Raw genomic sequence first — 22235 nt, 5'->3', positions numbered from 1 at the left:
ATATGTATGTATGTATATTTATTTATAAAGAGCGTACCTGCAGATTTTCAGGTCAAACGATGGTACAAAAATCTAAAAGTAACATGGTAGCAATATCATCGGATAGCTGCTAACCTTAAGGTAGGCCTATATGTTCAGTTCTTTTACATGTCATTTATATGGGAAAATACAAAAATATCAGCAATATTAGTAAATTAAATTATATTATTGTGCTCCAATAAATGAAAAGGTATTTTTATATTCCTGCCTATTAAAGGGTTAATCCAAAGTCACATACAACTTTATGTGAGAAAAAAAAAAAAAACTTAACATTCTTAAGGGCCATGAAAGTTTTGTACTATTAAAGAGAGAGAGAGAGAGAGAGAGAGAGAGAGAGAGCGAGAGAGAGGTGATCATGTTCAGACTGCTGCATGCATCCTTCAGTCTCCTCTCTGGCAATGACAGTAGATCTCAAACATCCATTAAATATTTCAGAAACGTTTAGGACAAATGATTAATAAGACTTATAAGATACAATAATTAAGAATGTTTCTGTCTCTTTCATCCTCAAATATTACAAGCATTCAAATATTAGATTACAAGCGTTTGCATTAGAAGAATATAGATATCCCAGAGCAAATGGACGAAACCTGTGTTTAAAAAATCTATTTATGAATACACAAGCGGCAGAAATATTGTAGTATAACACGAGTAATATAAGTTAATGACTAAACGCATTTGTGAAACTCTCTAAATCTCTTAAAGTAGTTCTGATTTACCTCATATGATGAAGATAGTACTCCACCGACGGAGAATCCGATTCATTCTACAAATTGTCTAAAAACAACGTGAAATCCACACTGTGAGTGATGGAGCGTGGATGGAGTGATGCTGAGGTCAAATCCAGTGTAGCGGTATAATCCGCGCATCCAGAGCTCGCTCTCCTCCGCTCGACTGAGGTGCTGGTGGAGCCTGTCCTGAGCTCGCGAGCTCCGCGGCTCCGCCCACTACTTACATTAAACACACCATTTAAAGACGTACCAAGACAAACATAGCGTTTTCTGTCAGGAATCCCCTTTAGGCATCTTCAAATGAGTGACTAGCCATTGTAATCCTACATTTAACATCACTTCTCCTCTGCAGATCGATCGAGTCTCGGATGTGAGCTGCTGTGTAAGACATCTTTGCATATCAAAAGCCTTCAGAGTGTTCTGGAACACTGGGAGTATTTGGGGAAGTCTCCATGGTCCTGAATAGACATTGTGCTTTAACTGCCCAGATACTAAACACAAAAAAGTAATGACAGTTCCGTAAAATCCATTCTGAAACACGTTTAAATGGGTTTCTAATAATTCTAATTGATACACCACGTTACTGCCATAGGCATGCGCACGTATGTTTTCCTCATTCAGAAATCTCCTCAGTCTGCCGACGCTCAGATCAAAGCTAATCTGGTCTATTGCCGTGACATATGAGGTAGTTCTCGCGACCTAATTAAACGGAAAAGTTGATGAAAAGATCACTGACGCGGCTTAATGAGGCGGTGTGAGAGTCCTGTGGGAGCTCGCAAGAGAATGCAAATGCACACGCACGCAGGAAACGTGAAATAAAACTAAATATTTTATTATTAAATCAAATGATTCCTAAATGCTGTAAATGTTGTGTTGCATTTGAAATATTTGATTTATTAGGGCTTCTAACAAGTGCTGGGGGATTTTAAATGGCTTGCTCCAGAGTATGGTAACAGTAGATATTTAGTTTTGGGATCTACAGCCCTCTACAGCCCTGGCAGAATATCCACACACCTTTATCTTTAATAGAGGGCCCAAAAGTATTAGGAACCTACACAACACTTGTCCTAAAGTGATTTTTAGTGAGTATAACATATGTCTCCCTCAAATCCACACATGTGTATCATCATCATTCATCACATTAACTATGAATTTCTGTCACTAATGTTTGGCAACAGAAAGAGCACCGATATTTTTTGAATATGTATTGCAGGGGTGTCCAAACCTCTTCCTAAAGGGCCACTATCCCACAGGAATTTAGCTTGAACCCTAATTAACCAGCTAATCAAAGCCTTCAGACTTACTAGAGAAGTGAGTGTGTTGGAGCTAAAATCTATAGGACAGCAGCCCTCCAGAGGTTCTGTGTGTGTGTGTGTGTGTGTGTGTGTGTGTGTGTGTAAAACCACAAATGTCTGTGTACATAGTTTTGCCTGAAAATACATTAAAATATTACTAAATCATCCAGGTAGATAGATGGATAGAATGTTTTATTAATGTCTTATTAATGTTTTGCTTGAAAAGTGTGTTTGTTTACATTTTGTTTAGAAAAACATGTCCACTTAATGATAATGATGATTGTGATGATGATGAGTATTATTATTGCTTAGGTAGACTGAACAGTGCTGAACTTAAATGCAATCCGCAATTGAGTTGTTATTTATTTATTATTTTGCTATTTATTTATTATTATTTATTTTATCGCTATTTTTCATACTACTTCATATATATACAGTAATTGAAAAAAATTAACAATATATATTGTATATATTTTGTATCCTCTTTTGGGAAGCTTTGAGAAATAAAACAAATCAAGATGAAGCATCTTTTTGAAATCCTCAGCTGTATGCACCTAAATGAATAAGATGCCATCCCCAGCCCTTATCATTTACATTTACAAGCTCTTTGCTGATGCTTTGTTAACAAACTGTCATAAGTGCATCTCACCTCACCAGCGCACACACAGGCACTTTGCAACTGCTAGTAAGTGAGTGTCAGTGGAGGAAATATCTTTTGTTGTCATTTTTTAAGGCTTGTGAAGATTGGGATCTTCTTTCCCCATGTTACAGAGACAGCACTGTTCATCTTTCTTCAACAACACCTCTCCTAAGACACTTTTACACTTTCCAGGAGATTATCTGCTACAATTCATTATCCCACAGACCTCATCTAAGTACAGTGCTTTTAAAGCATCCCCAAACATCACGGCAACACATAAAAACATGCTCCAAGTCTAATCTATTTTATGCAACTAGTTCCAAACTTTGTCCAAGCTCAGCAGCGACTGCCTCATTAAAGATAGCCCGGCACTGGGTCATGTTAGTCCTGTAAACAGAAGGTCTGTCTAACAAACTTCCTGTCACTGCCAGAACTAATATCTACTTAGACTGCTTAGTACTGTCCAAATGTAGCTCTCTACAAATCAAAGTAGGTCCCACAAGAAGTGCCACACCAACCTCTTACCTAAATCCTCAAGCCTCTTCTTTCCTGACATTTCTCCTGCCTCAATCTAACCATACACATTTAAAGTAGAACATTCTTCCAGAACTGTTTCCCGACTCTTTTTTTCTTTCACAGTGTGTGAAGCTAATGCTCTCTGCCCCGCGGCCTGCGACACCTCTGTCATAATTAGGAGGAACATCCTTCAGCCAAGGCAGGTGGAGGAGCCTCCTGGGAGAACCTGTAAAAACAGTCACATTCCTGACAAGAGAATGTCTTCGAGGCAGGACAGACATTCTTTGCTACAATATTATACCCTTTTTTCACTCAGTAATAAAACTTAAAATAAAAATTAACCTACTGATAAATATGCATTTAAAATTAACATTGGCAGACCGTGAGGGTTATTTTACAATATTTTTCACAGCATGATATATTATATATATTTCTAATGACCGCATATTCACTCATATTGATGGCTTAATGTGAATAAAATATTAAGATGCTCCCTTTAAGAACAGCGTGTACTGCTAAATTTTAGAGAAGCATTTGGTAAGAATGATGATGCATCCATAATAAAATAATTGTTTTATTAGAGGGCATCTATTGTTTATATAAATGTTTTGTGTACACATAAAAATAGCCATTAAACTCTAAAAATAGCTCAGTTAAAAATTCAGATACATTGAGAAAAGGTGAATTGGAGAAAATATTGTTATATATTACTGCTTGAATTGCTGTCTTACAACAGTAATGACAAATAACCATTTTCAGGACCTACCATGGCCCCAAGTTACAGGCATGCATATGCAAAACTTGCTGCCATGAAAATTAGGTAATTAAGAGTGGTGTGACTAATGGTATGTTGTGCCATTTAATAACGCGGATTCTTGGTGCTCTCTCTGCTACAGGTCCTGGTGCCATGACTGTATGATATCTACTGTAAGTGCTACAGATTTTCACCAGATGGCCAGTGTGTTTGTGTGTCCATGTGTATGCAAACAATCACGCTGGTTTACAGGTGTGACTTAGCAATAATTCATGGGGGCTCTCACACACCTCCCTGCTGGTTCAGTCGCAGTGCTATTAACCAACCGTTTAGCACCCTTGGCACTTTGGCAAGCTGGTGCTGGCACCTCAGCCCTAGTGATGTGGGTACATTTTTCATGTCTGGGAATGATTTCGGGCTGTCTGACGAAGGCCCTGCAGGCAGATGAAACATTAGAAAACACTTTTTTTCCCCTGAAAAATAAATATATAAAAAAGCCAGTGCACATGGAGAAAATAGAGTTTACTCTTATTTTTTGTTCTTTTTTACTGACCATTCATTGCATTAAAAAGCATTTTCTTGGTGACTGTGTCAAGCAGAGAAAAAAACGTTGTCCTGTTCCATAATGGATGCTAGTGAATGCATTTAGCCATTTTACCCCAATAGGATCACAGACAGTACAGTAATTATGTTTGGTGCAGAGCAGTAGCCTACATCATAAGTGAGCAAGTGTCTTTATGAGGCATGAACACATTCAGAGGAGAGTGGAAACCTTGAAGTTTTCCAACCAAAATAAAAGTTGTATGGTTTGAGAGAATATATATATATATAGTCACAAACTCACCAGCCACCTACACCAGATCACAATCACCAGATTACTGATTACGGACACCTGATTCCACTTACCATACCCTTTATCAAGCTTCTCGCCTCATTCCATTGTTGACTGGTCTCAAGGTTGCACACCTTCTCCGATCTCTCCACTTACCTGCCTGGATCTTCGTGGTTCCGTGTCTAACTCTCTCCTGTTGGCATTCCAAGAAGAATTATGAGCCTTTTGCCTTTTATGTTTGAAGATTCCGTTTTTGAACCTACCTTCAGATTGTGGCAGTAAAGAAGCTCTGGATCTTCCATTGTGTGCCTCTCTATCCAGTTTTGACAGAACACCAGTCATATAACAGTAGTATACTCAACGGATTGGAGCTTCGCGATGGAGACACGGAGCCCCCTTTCACCAGATCACTTCACCAAATTGGTCCAAGCACTACGTGAATCACTTCAGCCTCTTCCCGTCACGCCTTCAGCCTTCACATGTCCCATGGCCAAGCCCACAGCCTTCTCCGGTGAGGCGGCCGCCTGCAGCGGATTTCTTCTCCAGTGCTCACTCTACTTTGAGTTACAACCCCATCAATTTGTGAATGATAGAGCTAAAATCACATTCATCATGTCTCTGTTATTCGGGAGAGCGCTGCAGTGGGTGGAATCACTCTGGAATTTGCGCAGTCCCCTAACACGTTCCCTGGATGCTTTTGTCGACCATTTCTGAGATGTGTTTGGCAAGTCTACCTCGGCGATCTCCGTGCATGATGAGCTCTATGGCAAGCGGATATGTCCATTCACGATTATACGGTTCGTTTCCGTACTCCTGCTGCAAGCAGCGGATGGAATGAAGAAGCTCTCTTAGCGGCTTTTTGATGTGGTCTAAATCCATCTATCAAACAACAGATGTCCATCTATGAGGACACAGGGGGGCTTGAGAGCTTCCTGCAAAAGGCACTTCACATCTCTCAACATCTCCCCGCTTGCCACACATAGGAACCATCTAGCACTGCCGCTTCACCGGGTACTACTCCTCCAGCACCAGAGCCTATGCAAACGGATCGTTATCACTTGTCATCGACGGAATGAGCACGACGAGTCACTCAGGGACTGCCCTGTACTGCAGATCCAGCGAACATCTTCTGCCTTCCTGCCCTATTCGCCCAACACGCTCAGCGGTGAGTACGGTCCAAATCCATCCTGATGTTTCTTGAATTCCACACATTGCTGCTCTCCTAATATACATGAACCAATCTTTTTCAGTTAAAGTTCTTGTCGACTCCGGAGCTTCCGGAAACTTAATTTCATCTCTCTGCCTCACCCAAATCAAACTCCCTCGACATCGCAATGCAATTGGATATCCAAGGAAAGCCATTGGGCAAGGGCTTGGTGCGCCACCGCACCCCGGAGGTCATGCTCCGCATCGGAAGTTTGCACTGAGCGGATCTCATTCCTGGTGCTGGAGGAGGCTACAGTGGATATAGTCCTGGGGCATCCCTGTCTTGCTCAGCATCATCCCGACATCCACTGGACTTCCAGGGAGGTGCTCAGGTGGAGTGAATACTGCTTCCAGGGATGTTTAACAGATCTTCCTACACCCATTCGAACCAGTACCACTATTACCCTCTGCTCAACCACCATTGAAAGTCCTGCCTCCCAGAGCACAGTACAAATTCCCACAGAATATCAGGCATTCCAGGACGTATTCAGTAAGGTCGCTGCGACACATCTTCTTCCACATCGGCAATGGGACTGCACTATCGACCTGCTGCCTGCGGCCAAACTATCTAAGGGACATGTCTACCCACTCTCGATCCCGGAGAGAGCTGCCATGGAGGAGTACATTAAGGAGGCCTTACAACAGGGGTTCATCTGTCCTTCCACCTCACCTGCAGCACTTCTTTTTTGTGGTGAAGAAGGACGGGGGCTTACGCCCCTGTATTGATTATTGTGCACTCAACGCCCAGAGTGTCAAATTTACCTATCCTCTTCCTCTGGTACCAGCCGCTTTAGAGGAAATCCGTGGAGCTCACCTCTTCACAAAGTTAGATCTACGCAGTGCCTACAATATAGTCCGTATCCGAAGAGGAGATTAATTGAAGATAGCCTTTGTAATTCCCTCTGGTCACTACGAGTACCGGGTGATGCCATATGGCCTTTCAAACTCACCTTCAGTATTCCAGAATTTCATGAATGAAATCTTCAGAGAAATGCTCAACCGGTTTGTCATCATCTACATCGATGAAATTCTAATTTACTCACCCAATCTCGAAGAACATCAGCAGCACGTCACCCAGGTACTCCAACGTCTCCACCAGCATCACTTATATCTTAAACTAGAGAAGTGTGAATTCCATCAAACCACCGTTAAGTTCCTGGGCTATATCATAACCCCAGAGGGAGTGCAAATGGACCAGGAATGGAGGAAGGTGGATGCAGTGCTAAACTGGCCACAACCTACCATGGTCAAGGAGCTGCAGATATTCTTGGGGTTCGCTAACTTCTATCGCCGGTTTATGGCCCATTTCAGTCAGCTGTCAGCTCCACTTACCTCTCTCCTCCGGCGAAAGCCTAAGTCTGTCTCCTGGACACCTGAAGCCACAGAGGCTTTCCACCAACTGAAATCTACCTTCTGTATCGCTCCTACCCTCACTCACCCAGACCCGAATCTCCGTTTCATGGTGGTGGACACCTCAACAGTAGGAGTTGGTGAAGTACTGTCCCAATGGAAGGGTGAACCCCCAGTACTCCATCCATGTGCATACTTCTTCAAGAAGATGTCCCCGGCAGAGCAGAATTATGACATTGAGAATCGCGAGCTACTTGCCATCAAGGAGGAGTGGTGGCACTGGTTGGAAGGAGCTCAGCACCCTTTCGAGGTGATAACTGACCATAAGAACCTACAATACCTTCGTGAGGCTAAGCACCTCAATCCACGACAAGCAAGATTCAAATTCACTGTATTCTACCGTCCAGGTCATAAGAACCTCAAAGCAGATACTCTTTCTCACCTTCATCAACCTGATCCATCTCCGGAAAGCCCGGAAACTATTCTCTCGCCCACCTTGTTTGTGTGCCCTATAGTATGGGCCCTCGAAGATCAGATTCATGCCGCCACTCTGACGGAACCGGCTCCGCGGGGGGGTCCGGAAGGGAAGAGTTATGTTCCTACCACTCTGCACCTCACCCTTCTGGAGTCCTTCCACACTTCTATGGGATCGGGTCACCTAGGCAGCCAATGAACCCTCTCAATCCTCCGGAACCGTTACTGGTGGCCCAGCATGGCTCGGGGGGTCGTCCTCTACGTCTAGAGTTGTTCGGTCTGTGCCATCACTTCCACTCCACGCTGCCTACCAGAAGGCAAGTTGGTTCCGCTATCCATCCCACGCCAACCCTGGTCCCATATCTTCCAATGGGTACCACTCGGGATATTTGTCTCCGGCTGCCCTGCAGGAAACTGAGTCCCCGTTATGTCGGTCCTTTCCCTATCACAAGGCAAATCAATGAGGTCACATATGAACTCCAACTCCCAGCCACTTACGCATCTCACCGACCTTCCATGTATCCCTGTTAAAACATTTTATTGATGCACTTCTCCCTCCTTCCACAGAACCCGAGATACCTCCTCCTCCCGAGGTCGACTCCAATAAAACCATCTACCGAGTCAAAGAAATCCTAGACTTCCAATGGCGGGGCGGCCGGCTGGCCGGCTCCAATACCTCGTGGATAGGGAGGGGTACGGTCCCGAGGTAAGATCATGGGTGGACAGAGATGATGTTCTGGATCCATCACTCCTCTCCGATTTCCATCAATCTCACCCAGATCGTCCCTCTCCTAGGGGGTGCAGTTGTCCGGGTGCCAGGAGACGCCCGTGGGGGTGGGGGTACTGTCACAGACTCACCAGCCACACATGCCACACCAGCCACCTACACCAGATCACAATCACCAGATTACGGACACCTGATTCCACTCACCATACCCTTTATCAAGCTTCTCACTTCATTCCCTCGTCGACTGGTCTCAAGGTTGCACACCTTCTCTGATCTCTCCACTTACCTGCCTGGATCTTCATGGCTCCGTGTCTCACTCTCTCCTGTTGGCATTCCAAGAAGAATTTAAGATAAGAACAGTTATTCCTCAGTTTTTGAGCCTTTTGCCTTTTATGTTTGCACATTCCATTTTTGAACCTACCTTCAGTTTGTGGCAATAAAGGCACTCTGAATCAATCTTTCATTGTGTGCCTCTCTATCCAGTGGAAAAAAATTAACTTAAATGATTTTAGCAAATGGCTGCAATATAACAAAGAGTGAAAAATGTAAGGGGGTCTGAATACTTTCCGTACCCACTGTATATATATTTATATTAATTTCCCTGTTACACTTTGTTTTCGTATTTTCTTGAATAAATAAATATTACATAACATGAGACTAACATTAGTTAACATGAACTAAGAATGAACAACACTTCTACAGCATTTATTAATCTTACTTAGATGCTATTTACACTAAGTGAAAATAGCAGTATTTTCTTAGCAATATGATATTTACACTAAGTGCAAATAACTATAGATTCTATTTACTATACTATACTACTTATTTCAAATAGTGGCAATTATCTGCACCTTATATTGTAGAACATTATAAAACACAAAATAATAAATGCATTTGATTGGTAAACCAAATTCAGACTTTATGCTTCAATCTCAAATGGTAATGCATGGAATTTATGGAAAAACTCAACTAAATAACAACGCTAATAAGTGGGGGGCGTGGTGGCTTTGGCGATCAGCGCTCCAGTCAATTTACTCCACAGCCAATCACGGGCCCACTCCTTGCTCGGGCCCCGGGGCTTCAGCCCCGCATAGCCCAATGGTTAATACGGTCCTGGCTATGGGGTCTCTGCTGAAAGTCTATGGACTGAAGGGAGGCAAGCCTCCGATGTAACTTTACCTGCGGGTGTCGCTGTTAGACAGTGTTACTTTATAAAAATTAGTGACTTTTATACTTTTAATGACATATTTGTTAGTAATATTTGTGTTGTTTCATTTTTGTAATATTGATTATTTTCTCATCCAATTTTTTGAGGAGACATTGCGCCTCCCTTGCATATATATATAGTTATAGTTATATACATATAGTTATATACTGTATATATAGTTATATTATTGTTATTGTAGGCCTACTGTTACAATTTCTTTTTTCAAATTTTGTGATGTTGCTGTCCCTTTTGATCAATTTAATTTGTCCTTGCTGAATAAAAGTATTAATTTCTTGAAGAAGAGAAAAGAAAAGAAAAAAAGAAAAAAGATCTTACTGACCCCAAACATTTGAATAGTAGCCTATGCCAGATAGATAGATAGATAGATAGATAGATAGATAGATAGATAGATAGATACTGAATTTTATGTACTGTAAATGTTAAAATAATCACTCAAAAGCACAGGTAAAAATATCCAGCACAATTGCGTCCTAAAAAACCCAGGAGGGAAAATAGTGAACCGAGCCATCACCATCATCAAGCACTGATCATTTATATTCTCATGCTTGTCTCTGGGGAGCAATCTCTCTGTGTTATAATGCGTTATGCAGAAGCAACCTCGCCCTGTGCCGGCAAACACTATTACTCTGTTCCGGTGACAAATGATCTCGCCGCACAACATTGAAAAGGGGCCAGGCGGTGAGGACCGCTGTTAATGTTTGCTTTTAGATTTGGATGTACAGCTAGCGTGGCTTGCCCAAAGACAGATCAATCAATGCTGTGTAGGGGACGGCAGTCAAAGGCTAAGATGGAGCTTTCCTTAAGCCTGTCTCCACAAGCGAGTGTATTAGAGTTGCAGGGACTGAGGGCAAGAGTGAAGCTAATGAAAAGTGTGGAGGGATGGCTTTTTGTCACAGGTCTGTAATTGCAGTCTCAGAGAGGGCAATGTTAAAAAAAATAAGCAAACCTCTCTTGGATTAGGACGTGGAGTGTGGAGACCATGGCTTTCAGAAATGAAGGTGTTTGTCGAAGGAAGTAGTCTGTGCAAAAGTCTTAAGTTCAACACATACCTTGGTTCCTCTCCTTTTTTGCCATGGTCTCTGTCTAGGGTTCACTACAGGGTCAAAATCTTTTGTATTAGCTAGACTCCCTTCTGTCACACAATCATCAGATCTCTGTAAGAGTGCAGCAGCATTTGATCTCCTGTGTGATTCAGCAGGATTCTTTCTGACTTTCTCTATCCCTGCTCCTCACATTCTTGTTCAGCACCTAATTGATTTGGAGTGTAGAAAGAAAGCCATGATTAAAGAGTTCCCCTGTGAGAGTTGCATTGGCTCAGAGGTCAGGTGCTGGTTTGCAGGAAATCAGTTGTTGACTTGCTGCATTCAGCTTCATCTCACTTGGCCTGTGTTTGGACAGGCCAATAACCAGCCCAGTTACCCAGCGACCTCCTCTGGGACAAAATGAGTGCCTGGAAAAAAGAAGAGTCCTTTTGGAAATTATGTGAAAATGGAAAAGAAAGCAGATACTTTTTCCCCCTAGCTATACTCCAGCTACAGCTTCACAGTAGTGATGATACAGTATACATATTTGCCATACTTCACCAAAGGGATTAGAAAAAAATGTAATTGTCATGCCCCAAACTAATTGGTTTGGTCATTGGTTGAGCCAGTGTTGCTGTATCAGGCTGAATGAGACTGCATTAGACCCCATTAGATATGATCAAACCCGACTAGAACTCATCAAACCCTTTAAGACCACTTCAAAAACCATTATATCTGATCAGACCCCATTAGATCAGATCTTACCCCATTAGACCTCATCAGACACATTATACCTAGTTAGATGTATAGATGTGCTGTTGTGGTCCATTGCTTGTGTATTTCAACCAGTTACTGGGAGCTCCTAGTGATTGGTAAGGTCTCCTGACTGGTTTATAGGGTCTTCTTAATGGCTTTTAGAGTGTTTTAGTTGCTAGCTAAGTGTTACTCATTAATACACAATCTTTTTCTATGACGTTTCATATGATTATTTTCACCCTTATTTTGACCCCTAGTATAAAACAAACTTTTAATAAGGTCCTTATGTAAAAGACCTATGTTATGTTTATCTAAACTTTCGCCACGTGAAATGAGTACCAAAGTGCAAAATAAATAAATAAAATGAAGATGGTAGTTTTTACATGCAAACACAAACAATATGTGATAATGGCATGCTTCAAGATTATTTTATGTCGTGGTAATATCTTACCACATACTAAAAAGTGTTTACTGTCCAATCAGCAAAGGACTTATTTTTAGTGAAGTGTAGTGACATGTGGCCAAGTATGGTATCCCATACTCAGAATTTGTGCTCTGCATTTAACCCATCCAAGTGGACACACACACACAGCAGTGGGCAGCCATATTGCTGCGGCACCCAGGGAGCAGTTGGGAGTTCAGTGCCTTGCTCAAGAGTCTCAACTCAGTTGTGGTATTGAGGGTGGAAGAGAGTGCTGGTTATTCACTCTCTCCACCTACAATCCTTGCCAGACCTGAGACTCGAACCCACAACCTACGGGTTACAAGCCTGTCTCTCTAAGCATTAGGCCATGACTGCCCCTTAGTGCATAGAATAACTTTTTAATTTGGTCAAAGTTGTTGTTTACAAAGTAGCCTACGCTGAATACTTTCATTTCAATTGACCAAGTAAAATCCAGTTTTCCACCATGACTGTATGCTTGCATTCCATCTATGTGGAATTTTCTAGAATCCATGCGAAATACACAGTTTAATTGAAAAGTTCATGCAAAACTGACCATACAAAAGATGATCAGAAAGTTTATGTGGACACTGCTGAACTTGAGCAGTCAAACGCAAACCAGCACGAGAATTATACAGTGTCCCAATCCTCCTCCTCATCTACTTTTTGAACTTTTTCATTCAGACAAAAAAGAGACGTGTCCCACCACATTCAAAGTGAGTTTGGTCCTCTTGACACTATGAGGTTAAGCACAAAGAGAAAGCTATTCGGGCTTAGCTGTGGTCTAATATGGGAATGACAGCACGAAAGACGTTTCTAATCTGCTAATGCAAAATCACATTAACTTCCCTAATTCATTTTTGCCACAGTGATGGGATATTACAGGCTGTGGATGTTTTCAAGCTGTTTTGAAGGGTAGAGGATGCAAAAGTGTTTTGTTGTTTGGTAGTTGACAGAGTCTGTGAGAACAAAACTGCACAGGAGTTTATATGGCAGTGGATTATCATTGGGAGGCTTTACTGTGTGCATGAGATATAAACATTGTTGGGGTGTATATACGCATGTCACCATATTCTGATTTGTTGAGATAGTGAATTGGTGGGTTTTTGTTAAATGTGAGCTAAAATCATCACAATTAAGAGAACCAAAGACTTAAACTACTTCAGTCTGGGTGTATTGAATTTATTTAATACACGAGTTTCACAATTTGAGTTGAATTACTGAAATAAATTAACATTTCCACGACATTCTAATTTATTGAGATGCACCTGTATGTCCAACTGGGTACCTCTCACTACTTATGACATGCTACAGCTCACAAGAGCAATATGTATACAATCAAAAATATATTTGTCTTATTTAACTGTCATATTGTCTCAAACTAAGGTTTAAAAAATACGATGAAAATACAAAGAAATCACTACGTGGAAAAAAACGTTTGCTAATGAAACCAATATGGACTACAGCCAATCTTGTTAGTGATCTCCTTTGTGGCAGGAATGGTAATTAAGAAGCAAGTCTGGAGAAATATTAAGCTTGTCAAAAGGGGGTGGAGTCACTGCAATTTCCTGCTCTAGAAAAAGGCACAGCAGGCACACAACAAGCATTCTGAGGTTATCAGAATTTTATGATAATGTGATTGATGGATTTTAGTGCCGGATTCGTTCTGCTTCTTGCAGTTGATTTGTCTTTGGCACAGTGGTTAGGATTTCAACAAGGTCAGGATCCAATAAGATTCCAACAACAGTCAACAGATTTAGCTCCTCCGCAAGCTGTCCAAAGTCTACAGACGTCAGCTGCTTTTAGACCTACAAGACCTGTAATGAGTCCTGCTTGGGTAGATCCATGGAAATTCCAAGAACCTGGAAACACTCAGTCTAAACAGCTAATGCAGGCTCCTGTGGCACCTTTGACCTGGCATTTTCCTGTAGTACCAGAAGAACCCCAACAGCCAGATGTTCCTTTTTAGTTGCATGTACCTACCCCTGCATGGAGTATTGCTGCACAATGTGGAGAGAGCTCCGTGCATGTGGAGGTTAAGAAGGACTTCTTTGGTGCTGGTCAATCCTTCATTCCTCAGTTTAGGAGGCTGTGCAGTTGTAGGTGAGGATCCAGAAGCTCAAGTGCTTATCTTTGAGTATGAGCTCCAGACATGTGGTAGCTCTCTGCTGGTAAGTGACTACTTCTTGATTGCAGCAGTAATTCAGTGTAAGTTGCTGTATAGATTTCTTAATTTCGTTTCAGATGACTGACAATGAGCTGGTCTATACGTTTACCCTGCTTTATACTCCTGAGGCTTTAGTAGGAACTCCCATTGTAAGAACTGATGCAGCAGCTGTTGGAATTGAGTGCCACTATTCGAGGTATAAAAAAAAGAAGTTTCACTACAGGTTACTGATTTGTTTGTTCCTCTGTTTTAGGTTGCACAATGTAAGTAGCAATGTTTTGATTCCCTCTTGGGTTCCGTTTGCTGCTACAAAGGTTGCAGAGGAAGGTCTGGTGTTCTCATTGAAGCTCATGACTTGTGTTTTTTTTTATATATATATATATATAATTTGAATGGGCTCTAAAGTGCCAGTGTGCGTGTCTCCAGACAGATAGATGGCTTTCTGCTGATGACAACGACCAGGTGTGCATGTGCTGTGATTCCACATGTGGCTCCAGCTGGAAAGGGCAAGCACTGTCTGATTCGGGTGAAAATGTGTTCTAAGGTCTACTCTCTGTAGCTAAACCCATGACCATGCCTTAATTTGTTAATTTTCTCTCCCCAAGGCCTTGTTTCAGAAGGGAAAGCAAACATTGGCCCCATTGTAGTCTCTAATTGATGTGGATTGTAAGAAGTGGCCAATAAAGATCTGAAAGTGACACCTTTTTTTTTTTTTTCTTCTAGAGGATAGTGTTGGGCTCTTTTACACCTTGACATGGTCTTGCACCTGCATTAACCTCTTGCATGGAAGTTTAGTTACTAGTGACCAGTGGTGGCTTGTGGGTTTTAAAATAGAGGTGGCATACTAATTGTATTGGTCTGGGGATCCCTGCCTATTATTATTATTTGCTTAACCACTTTAAAATGGCTTTTTGGTTGCTTTTAGTCAGAAAATGACACGCATACAGCAAGATACTATAATTTCACTTACCTGGCCTTTCACTTGATGCAAACATCCATCCCTTCTTAAATGTCTGTTAAAAGAGCTGACTGCTGTAACATTAGCCTGTATCGAGCTTAGGCGTATTCTCCCTTTTATTTTTATATACTGTTTGAATGACGGCTTGGTAAATCTGTTTGCGATCAAATATTGCTACTCATAAATACTTGGTACATTATCAGCGCCGTGGGAGACATTCTAACTAATATCATGTAATTTGTGTCTTTTATGATTGGTTGATATCAGAAGGGAGGCTAGCCTCCCTTGTGAGATCTTTTCTCAACACTCCTCAGTGCTGAAAGTGAACACTCGATGGTGATTGGCCTTTTATTTATTTATTTTTTTTACCACCAACGGTGGCACGAGAGCTACGCTCTCCCCGGCCTCCCTTTCTCTATCATTTAGTGGTTGTAATTCCTAGTGATGCAAAGTCCGATTTATTTCTGTGAACCGGTTCTTTTCGGACCGATCGGCTCATTGAACCAGTTCAAAAAGCCGATTCATCGGCTCCTGACATCAAGCAATACGCATTTCTTTTCTAACAACTCTGTGCCATGTTGTATTACTGAAAATTCAAAAGTCATTTGTCAAAGCATATTGAAACATTAAAAAAAAAAAGTTATTTGTGTGAAAAGCATATAGCCGATTATTGCCATATAATTCACTTAAGTTTGTGGTCGCGGTTTCATTCGCAGATCCTCTGATACGACTAACTGACCAATATTGACAAGCCTACAACTTTGATAAGATTCCTAGAAATTTTGCAACTACAGCACACTTTACACATTACCGACATTAATGCACAAACGTGGATATGCTCTACATGTCTACAGTATAACAAATGACTAAACCAGTCTTAAAAACTCCTTGATTTCATGTAAGCAGCTTTAAATATATGCATGCACAAATTATTGTAAAATTTATTTACATCACTCTAAAGAAAGGTTTTTGCCGGTTTTAATAAAATGTACATTAATAATAGTCATAAACAAGCATATTTCCAGTACGTGCCTCAGGCTTGTACAGTATTAACTCGCTCATCAGAATCTTCGGTAATCCTTGGCAAACTTCAACAGTTTGTTGAACTGGCACATTCGGCTCTTTTTGAGTTGGACGTGCTACAGTGGCTGTGTGTCCTGTGTTATTAACTACAGGTTCGAACTACAGTTCGATTTGTGAACAGGCTCAACCGGTTACTACTTGAGAACCAGCTCAAAAGAACGATTCGTTCAAGAACCTAACATGACTGGTAATTACATCAGCAGATTCGCCACATTCGTGATAGAAAAGCGGCGCTTTCCAACATCAGTAACGTGTTATATTACAGATGTGAAGTTACAAACAAAAAATACATGTTCTGAGATATAAACTGAAATTAATTGTGAATTTTATCAACATTAAATCACCCTCATCCCTTTTTCACCTAAATTTTGGGGAAGCTGTGCCTCTGTTAATGACGTTGACATTTGTGGGTTTTTTTTTTTCTTTCTGACAGCCATGACATTTGTTTCAAAAGTGAAAATCATGAAACGGTAGTAGAAAACTTGAATCTTAACAATTGTGCACTAGTTTTGTGGAAAACATACGGACTACCTGTGCGTCGCAACTTTAAAATCTAACAAATGTACTAACTTTTATTTTAGTTTGACTTGAATTAAAGTGCTATTGTTTGTTGCTACATTTAGCAGTTTTGCAGACTACCCATAGCTGCTTTTTCTTCAAAAAAGCACCTAGCAACACATTTGGGTATTAAAATCGATTTGGCAAGATTTCCCAATTTGTTTTATTTTTTATTTTCCAAAAACGCTTTAGAAAACTGTTTCGGGCCGACTAGCAAAACAAACTTGTAGCCAATCAGCAGTAAGGGGCATGTCTACTCATGATGTGGAGGAGAGAGCGTTCAGTGCACAGGACAGACATTAGAGCTGAGCGACAGAAAGATAGAGATGGCAGATAAAAAAACTAAATAGGAAAATGTCTGCGGCACAAAAGAAGGCTTAAGGCAAGAAGTAGGACCCGTGTAGATATCGGATCAGATTTCCAGTGCTGGAGAGAACTCAAGGAGCGGAAGGCCTGCGATCGAACACCAAGGTTGCTTTGTTTGTTCTTGATAGGTGAGTAACACAGTGTCTGCGCCGCAAAAGCTAAAGTCTGTCTACTACACTGGACATGACAAAGCGACCGTTGAAAATCATTTGAAATTTGTGTCAATACCTCATGAATAGAACGCAGCAGCAGTTCTCTGTCGGGATTTGTCGTGTCGTAGACCATAGATGTGTGTGTATATATCTATGGTGTAGACCGCATCACTGATTATAATGAGTTTCATAGTAGTGATGCGCGGATGGCGGTTATTTCCGCGGGCGCTGCGGATAATCCGCGGATCGGGTGGGTCGGGTAATAAAAAAATGCATTCTGATTATTTGCGGGTGGGTCGCGGGTGGATAAAATACATCATTAATGATGCAAGTATTAACTACATTTTCTAAATTATGAACGTGTTTTAAATAGGCTACAGAAATTGAATAAACTGTAAATTAACATTAAAAGTTATTCAACAAAACATTATTTAGTCAAGAGCAGTAAGGGATTTTCTCTGTCTTTTGTTGTTTGATTAACATTAATAAAAGACGGCACGGCTTTATTAGGCTGCTGTCACAAGACCTATTTCACGGATCCAATACTGATACCCATGCGTTTTATTTTGCAACTGTTTACATTAACTTAAGACAAAACCGACAGTACTTTCTCAATTTGGTACTCTCAGTACGCGCTTTGGATGTGACTGTGATCGCACGCGCCTCTGGAGTACCGAATGGCTTAAAAAGACGTGAAAATAATACGGTTTTGTGACGATGCAACAATGACCGATTAGGCAATTGACAATTCTGTCAACTGTCCCGAAACGCGAGCTAAAGTCTTCTATCGCAGCAGCAGCTCTAGATGCATAAAAGTCCAAGAGAGAAGACCCGGTACAGCTGAATCACTCACGCTGTTTTCATCTGATGGTTTGTGTGGATTTATTTACTCCTCTAACCTACACGCTATATTGAATAAAGGTTTTGCAGTAATTTCCCTCATTTTAAAGTCGAAAGCTGCGGGAATGAGTAATGCGATGTATGCGCAATCCCGCAACGAAATTCAGGATCTGATTAAATAGATTTTTGCAAAAACTTTGAGTTTATTTATTTTTACATAAACCTGAAAATTGCTGTTCAATGACTTTTCCAGGTTTTTCATGACTGTATGAACCCTAATGTGGTGATCGGGTGCGGTTTTGCAGATTGTTTTGGTGATTTCAAATGTCAACATTGGCTACCAGAAATCGCTTGCCCTACCTTTAAGTTGCTATTTGCAATAGTTCAATAATAGTTCATTTATGAAAACACCTTGTTGTTAGTTTGTACTTGCGTTTGTTGATCAGATCATTTAGATATGTAGAAAAATGGAAAAGGTACTGGTAATTTTCTGTCAGGAAAACACAAAATACAATGCATAATCTTATATTCAGGTTTAAAAAAAAACAAAAACCTGTGAAATCAATACAGAAAATTCCTAGTTTTATAAGAAAATAGGCCTACATAAAATCTATGTGTTCAATATTTCAATGTTGTAATTAAAAATAATTATATATTGTGATTTATAGTTTTACTAACAAATCTCAATTAATATTAGACAACGTATTCATTTTTTTTTTTAGATTTGAGTTATCTGATTGTGTATTCTATTCAAGTTTGCATTGTGATTTACATGATGTCATCATGCAATTATGGTGATGCACGATATGGACTTAGAATTACTAATTAATCACATCCAAAATAAAAGTTGTTTTGTTTACGTGTGTGTGTGTCAGAGATGTAAAGTATTGGAGTAAATATAATTAGTTACTGTACTTGAGTATCTTTTCGGGTACTTTGTAGTTGTACTGAGTATCAAAGATATTAGCAACTTTTACTCTTTACTTCACTACATTCTTGAATGAGTATCTGTACTCTTTACTCCACTACATTTTAAATGAGTGTTGCAGTTACACATTACATTTTGCATGGACCTAGCTCTTTCTGCAGCAGTTTATTTCTGCTACAAAAGACTTGATACTGCCTATTACAGGTCACTGAAAGTACTGCATCTTGTGCGTTTTGCCCTTACTCACCCAAACTTGTCAACAAGGCTACTTTATGTGAATGCAAGTTCCTTAGCAAGTATTTGTGAATCAGAGGTGTTTTATATATGAGATGAGGACATGACTGCAGCCGGCAATGAGGCCCAAACCAGCACATCCACTGCAAGAAGGCTTCGGCTTTTTAATTTGACTTAACATTATTTTATTTATCCATTATACTGAAGAGACCTTTTTGAAAGATATTGTTTTTTGTTTGTTTTGTTTTGTGATTTTGAGGTGTTCAGTTTAATTTTGGTTTTAGAAAATAAACGTGATTGCTCTCCTCACAAATCAACTCTTTCTTGTTTTTGTTTCATGCTCTCTGTGCCTTGCCCTGGACTTTTATGTCACTTCCTGTCTCCCGTGGTGTTTGTAGTCTGTAGTCTCCCCAGGTGTGTCTTATCTCGTTAAGCTTGTTAACACCCTGTGTGTATATAGCCCTAGTTTTTCTTTAGTTCCTTGTGCGTTGTTGAATGGAATGGTTGTCTGTTTGCCAGTCATTCTGTTCATTGTTCCCTTTGGTTTTTGGTGTATTGTTTGTTGTAGTTTTTCCATTAAATACCTGCACATAGATGCCTGTGCCTGTTTTCAACAGCTTCTCCACAACGTTACAGTTTATCAATGGCATGTCTCTTTGACTAGTGCATCTTTGATCCTATATTTAATAGAAGTAAAATACTTAAGTACTGTTAAAATCAGATACTCTAAGACTTTTACTCAAGTTGTTTTGGAATTGGTGACTTGTAACGTGTAGTGGAGTAATTTTCACTGTAATGTATCTGTACTTTTACTCAAGTTAAGTTTTTAGGTACTCATTACAGCTCTGGTGTGTGTGTGTTTGTGTGTACTGTGTATATTTGTATATATAAAAACATACACATGCATGTGTATATATTTAAGAAAATTATGTTTAAATATTAAATATACTTATAATGAATATTAATATAAACATAAATATTTTCAACATATGTATATATAGATATATACACACACACATATATTATGTAAACAATAACTTATTTAGGATGCGATTAATTGTCAGCAAATTAAACACAATAAGACATTCTTTACACATACAGAATAACATTGTTTCATTTTAAATAAATTTTAAATACTTTTCAGGAAACTGAGGTTACTCTTCAACATACTGCAGGTCTCCATGGCATTCCTGTCCTGCTTGTGCACAACACAGGAAATGTTTTATTTTCATGTATTCTCTTGATTCAGCAGTTTTGTTTACTTGTTGACAAGTTGTCATTGCGATACATGCCAAAGGAGTTAGTATGAGCAAATGTTTTAGTTTTTTGTTACTATGTATGTTAAAGTATATTGAGTGTACATTCTTTTTATTGTTTATCTAACTGTCTTGGAGCTAATCCTGACGAGTTAGTTATTAAGTTTAATGGGCTATGTTCAAATATACTTGATGCTGTTGCCCCTTTTAAACTGAAAGCAGAAAGGAAGTGGAAGAAAGATAAATTGCAAATATCATATGATTGCGTCAAAGAGTGTATGATTCACTATCAAAAAAACTGTTAAGATTGCAAAGGCGAATAATTTCTCTGATCTTATTGCTAAAAACGCTCATAGTCCAAAAATATTATTTAATACAATTAATGTCTAATTTATATCCGGATCCGTCTCCTATGGCCTGTGAAAACTCTTACATTTTTTTACTGACAAGATCGATGTTATAAGATCATGTATTGTTCCCTCCTCTCTGGACTTCCCTCAGTCCACATCAATTTCTACATATTTATCTGAATTTACTCCAGTGTCTCACAGTTACCTGCTGCAAATTATTTATAAAATGAACCCCACTTTTTGTTCATTGGATGTTGTTCCTCCTCATCTCTTATTAGAGACACTTGACACTATTAGTCCTAGTTTATTGTCAATAATTAATAGCAGTTTAATCAGTGGAATAGTCCCATCTTATTTTAAGCATGCCACAGTGCAGCCGCTACTCAAAAAAACAAATCTTGATCCAACAGTTTTAAATAATTACCGTCCCATTTCTAAATTACCGTTTTTATCAAAAGTTTTGGAGAAGGTTGTTTAATCCGCTTTCTTCTTTTCTACAGGAAAATAGTAATTTCGATAAATATCAGTCTGGCTTCAGACCTCAACACAGTACGGAATCTGCATTGTTAAAGGTATTAAACGATTTTTTGTTGATTGTCGATTCCGGCAATTGTGCTGTTTTAATTTTGCTGGACCTCAGTGCGGCATTTGACACTCTCGATCATGGCATTCTTTTAAATCGCTTACAGCAAATTGGGATTCAAGGTCGTGTTTTAAATTGGTTTGTATCCTATTTAGAGGATTAAACCTTCTCGATAGAGACTGGCAAATATTCGTCATCTTGTGCACCAGTTTTGTATGGGGTTCCACAGGGCTCAGTTTTGGGTCCTGTTCTATTTTCTTTATACATGCTTCATTTGTATGCTATATTTAAGAGGCACAATGTTTCATACCACTGTTACGCAGATGATACTCAGTGTTATGTTCCCTTGCACCCAAAGGATGTCTCCAGTTTAGTGTCTGTTTGATTGTCTGAGAGATGTTAAACAGTGGATGTCTGCCAACTTTCTCCAGTTAAACGATTCTAAGACTGAGGTCTTCATTTTTGGCTCCCCTGTTTCTACAGAGGTTGTTGCCAGTAAACTGGGACCTCTATCTGGTAATCTTCATTTACATGTCAGAAACGTAGGCGTTACTTTTGACTCGGATTTGACATTTGATAAACAGATCAATGCTGTGGTTAGAAGTTGTTTTTATCAGCTAAAGAATATTGCAAAGATTAAGTCATTCTTAACATTAAGAGACATGGAGTCGGTAATACATGCTTTTATCTCATCCAGATTAGATTATTGTAATGTATTGTACTTGGGTGTTTCACAGTCTCTATTGTC

At 39.9% G+C, this 22235-nt stretch overlaps 1 protein-coding gene and 1 pseudogene across 1 annotated transcript in view; one reads left to right on the top strand and one right to left on the bottom strand.

Annotated features, from left to right (window-relative positions):
• The window catches only part of LOC107567711 (neurexin-3b-like), a 172172-nt gene extending 171254 nt beyond the window's left edge, over positions 1-918 (bottom strand). Inside the window, exon 1 of the mRNA XM_016253453.1 lies at positions 759-918. The gene's annotated coding sequence lies outside the window, so the exon portion shown is untranslated. The remainder of the gene's footprint in view (positions 1-758) is intronic.
• Positions 919-13834: 12916 nt separating this feature from the next.
• The window catches only part of LOC107567710 (zona pellucida sperm-binding protein 3-like), a 20563-nt pseudogene continuing 12162 nt past the window's right edge, over positions 13835-22235 (top strand).

The sequence above is a fragment of the Sinocyclocheilus grahami genome, unplaced genomic scaffold (genome assembly GCF_001515645.1).
Source record: "Sinocyclocheilus grahami isolate Dianchi unplaced genomic scaffold, SAMN03320097.WGS_v1.1 scaffold1182.1, whole genome shotgun sequence".
Lineage (NCBI taxonomy): Eukaryota > Metazoa > Chordata > Actinopteri > Cypriniformes > Cyprinidae > Sinocyclocheilus > Sinocyclocheilus grahami.
The sequence above is the reverse complement of the archived record's forward strand: the minus strand, read 5'-3'. Positions and strand labels throughout refer to the sequence as shown.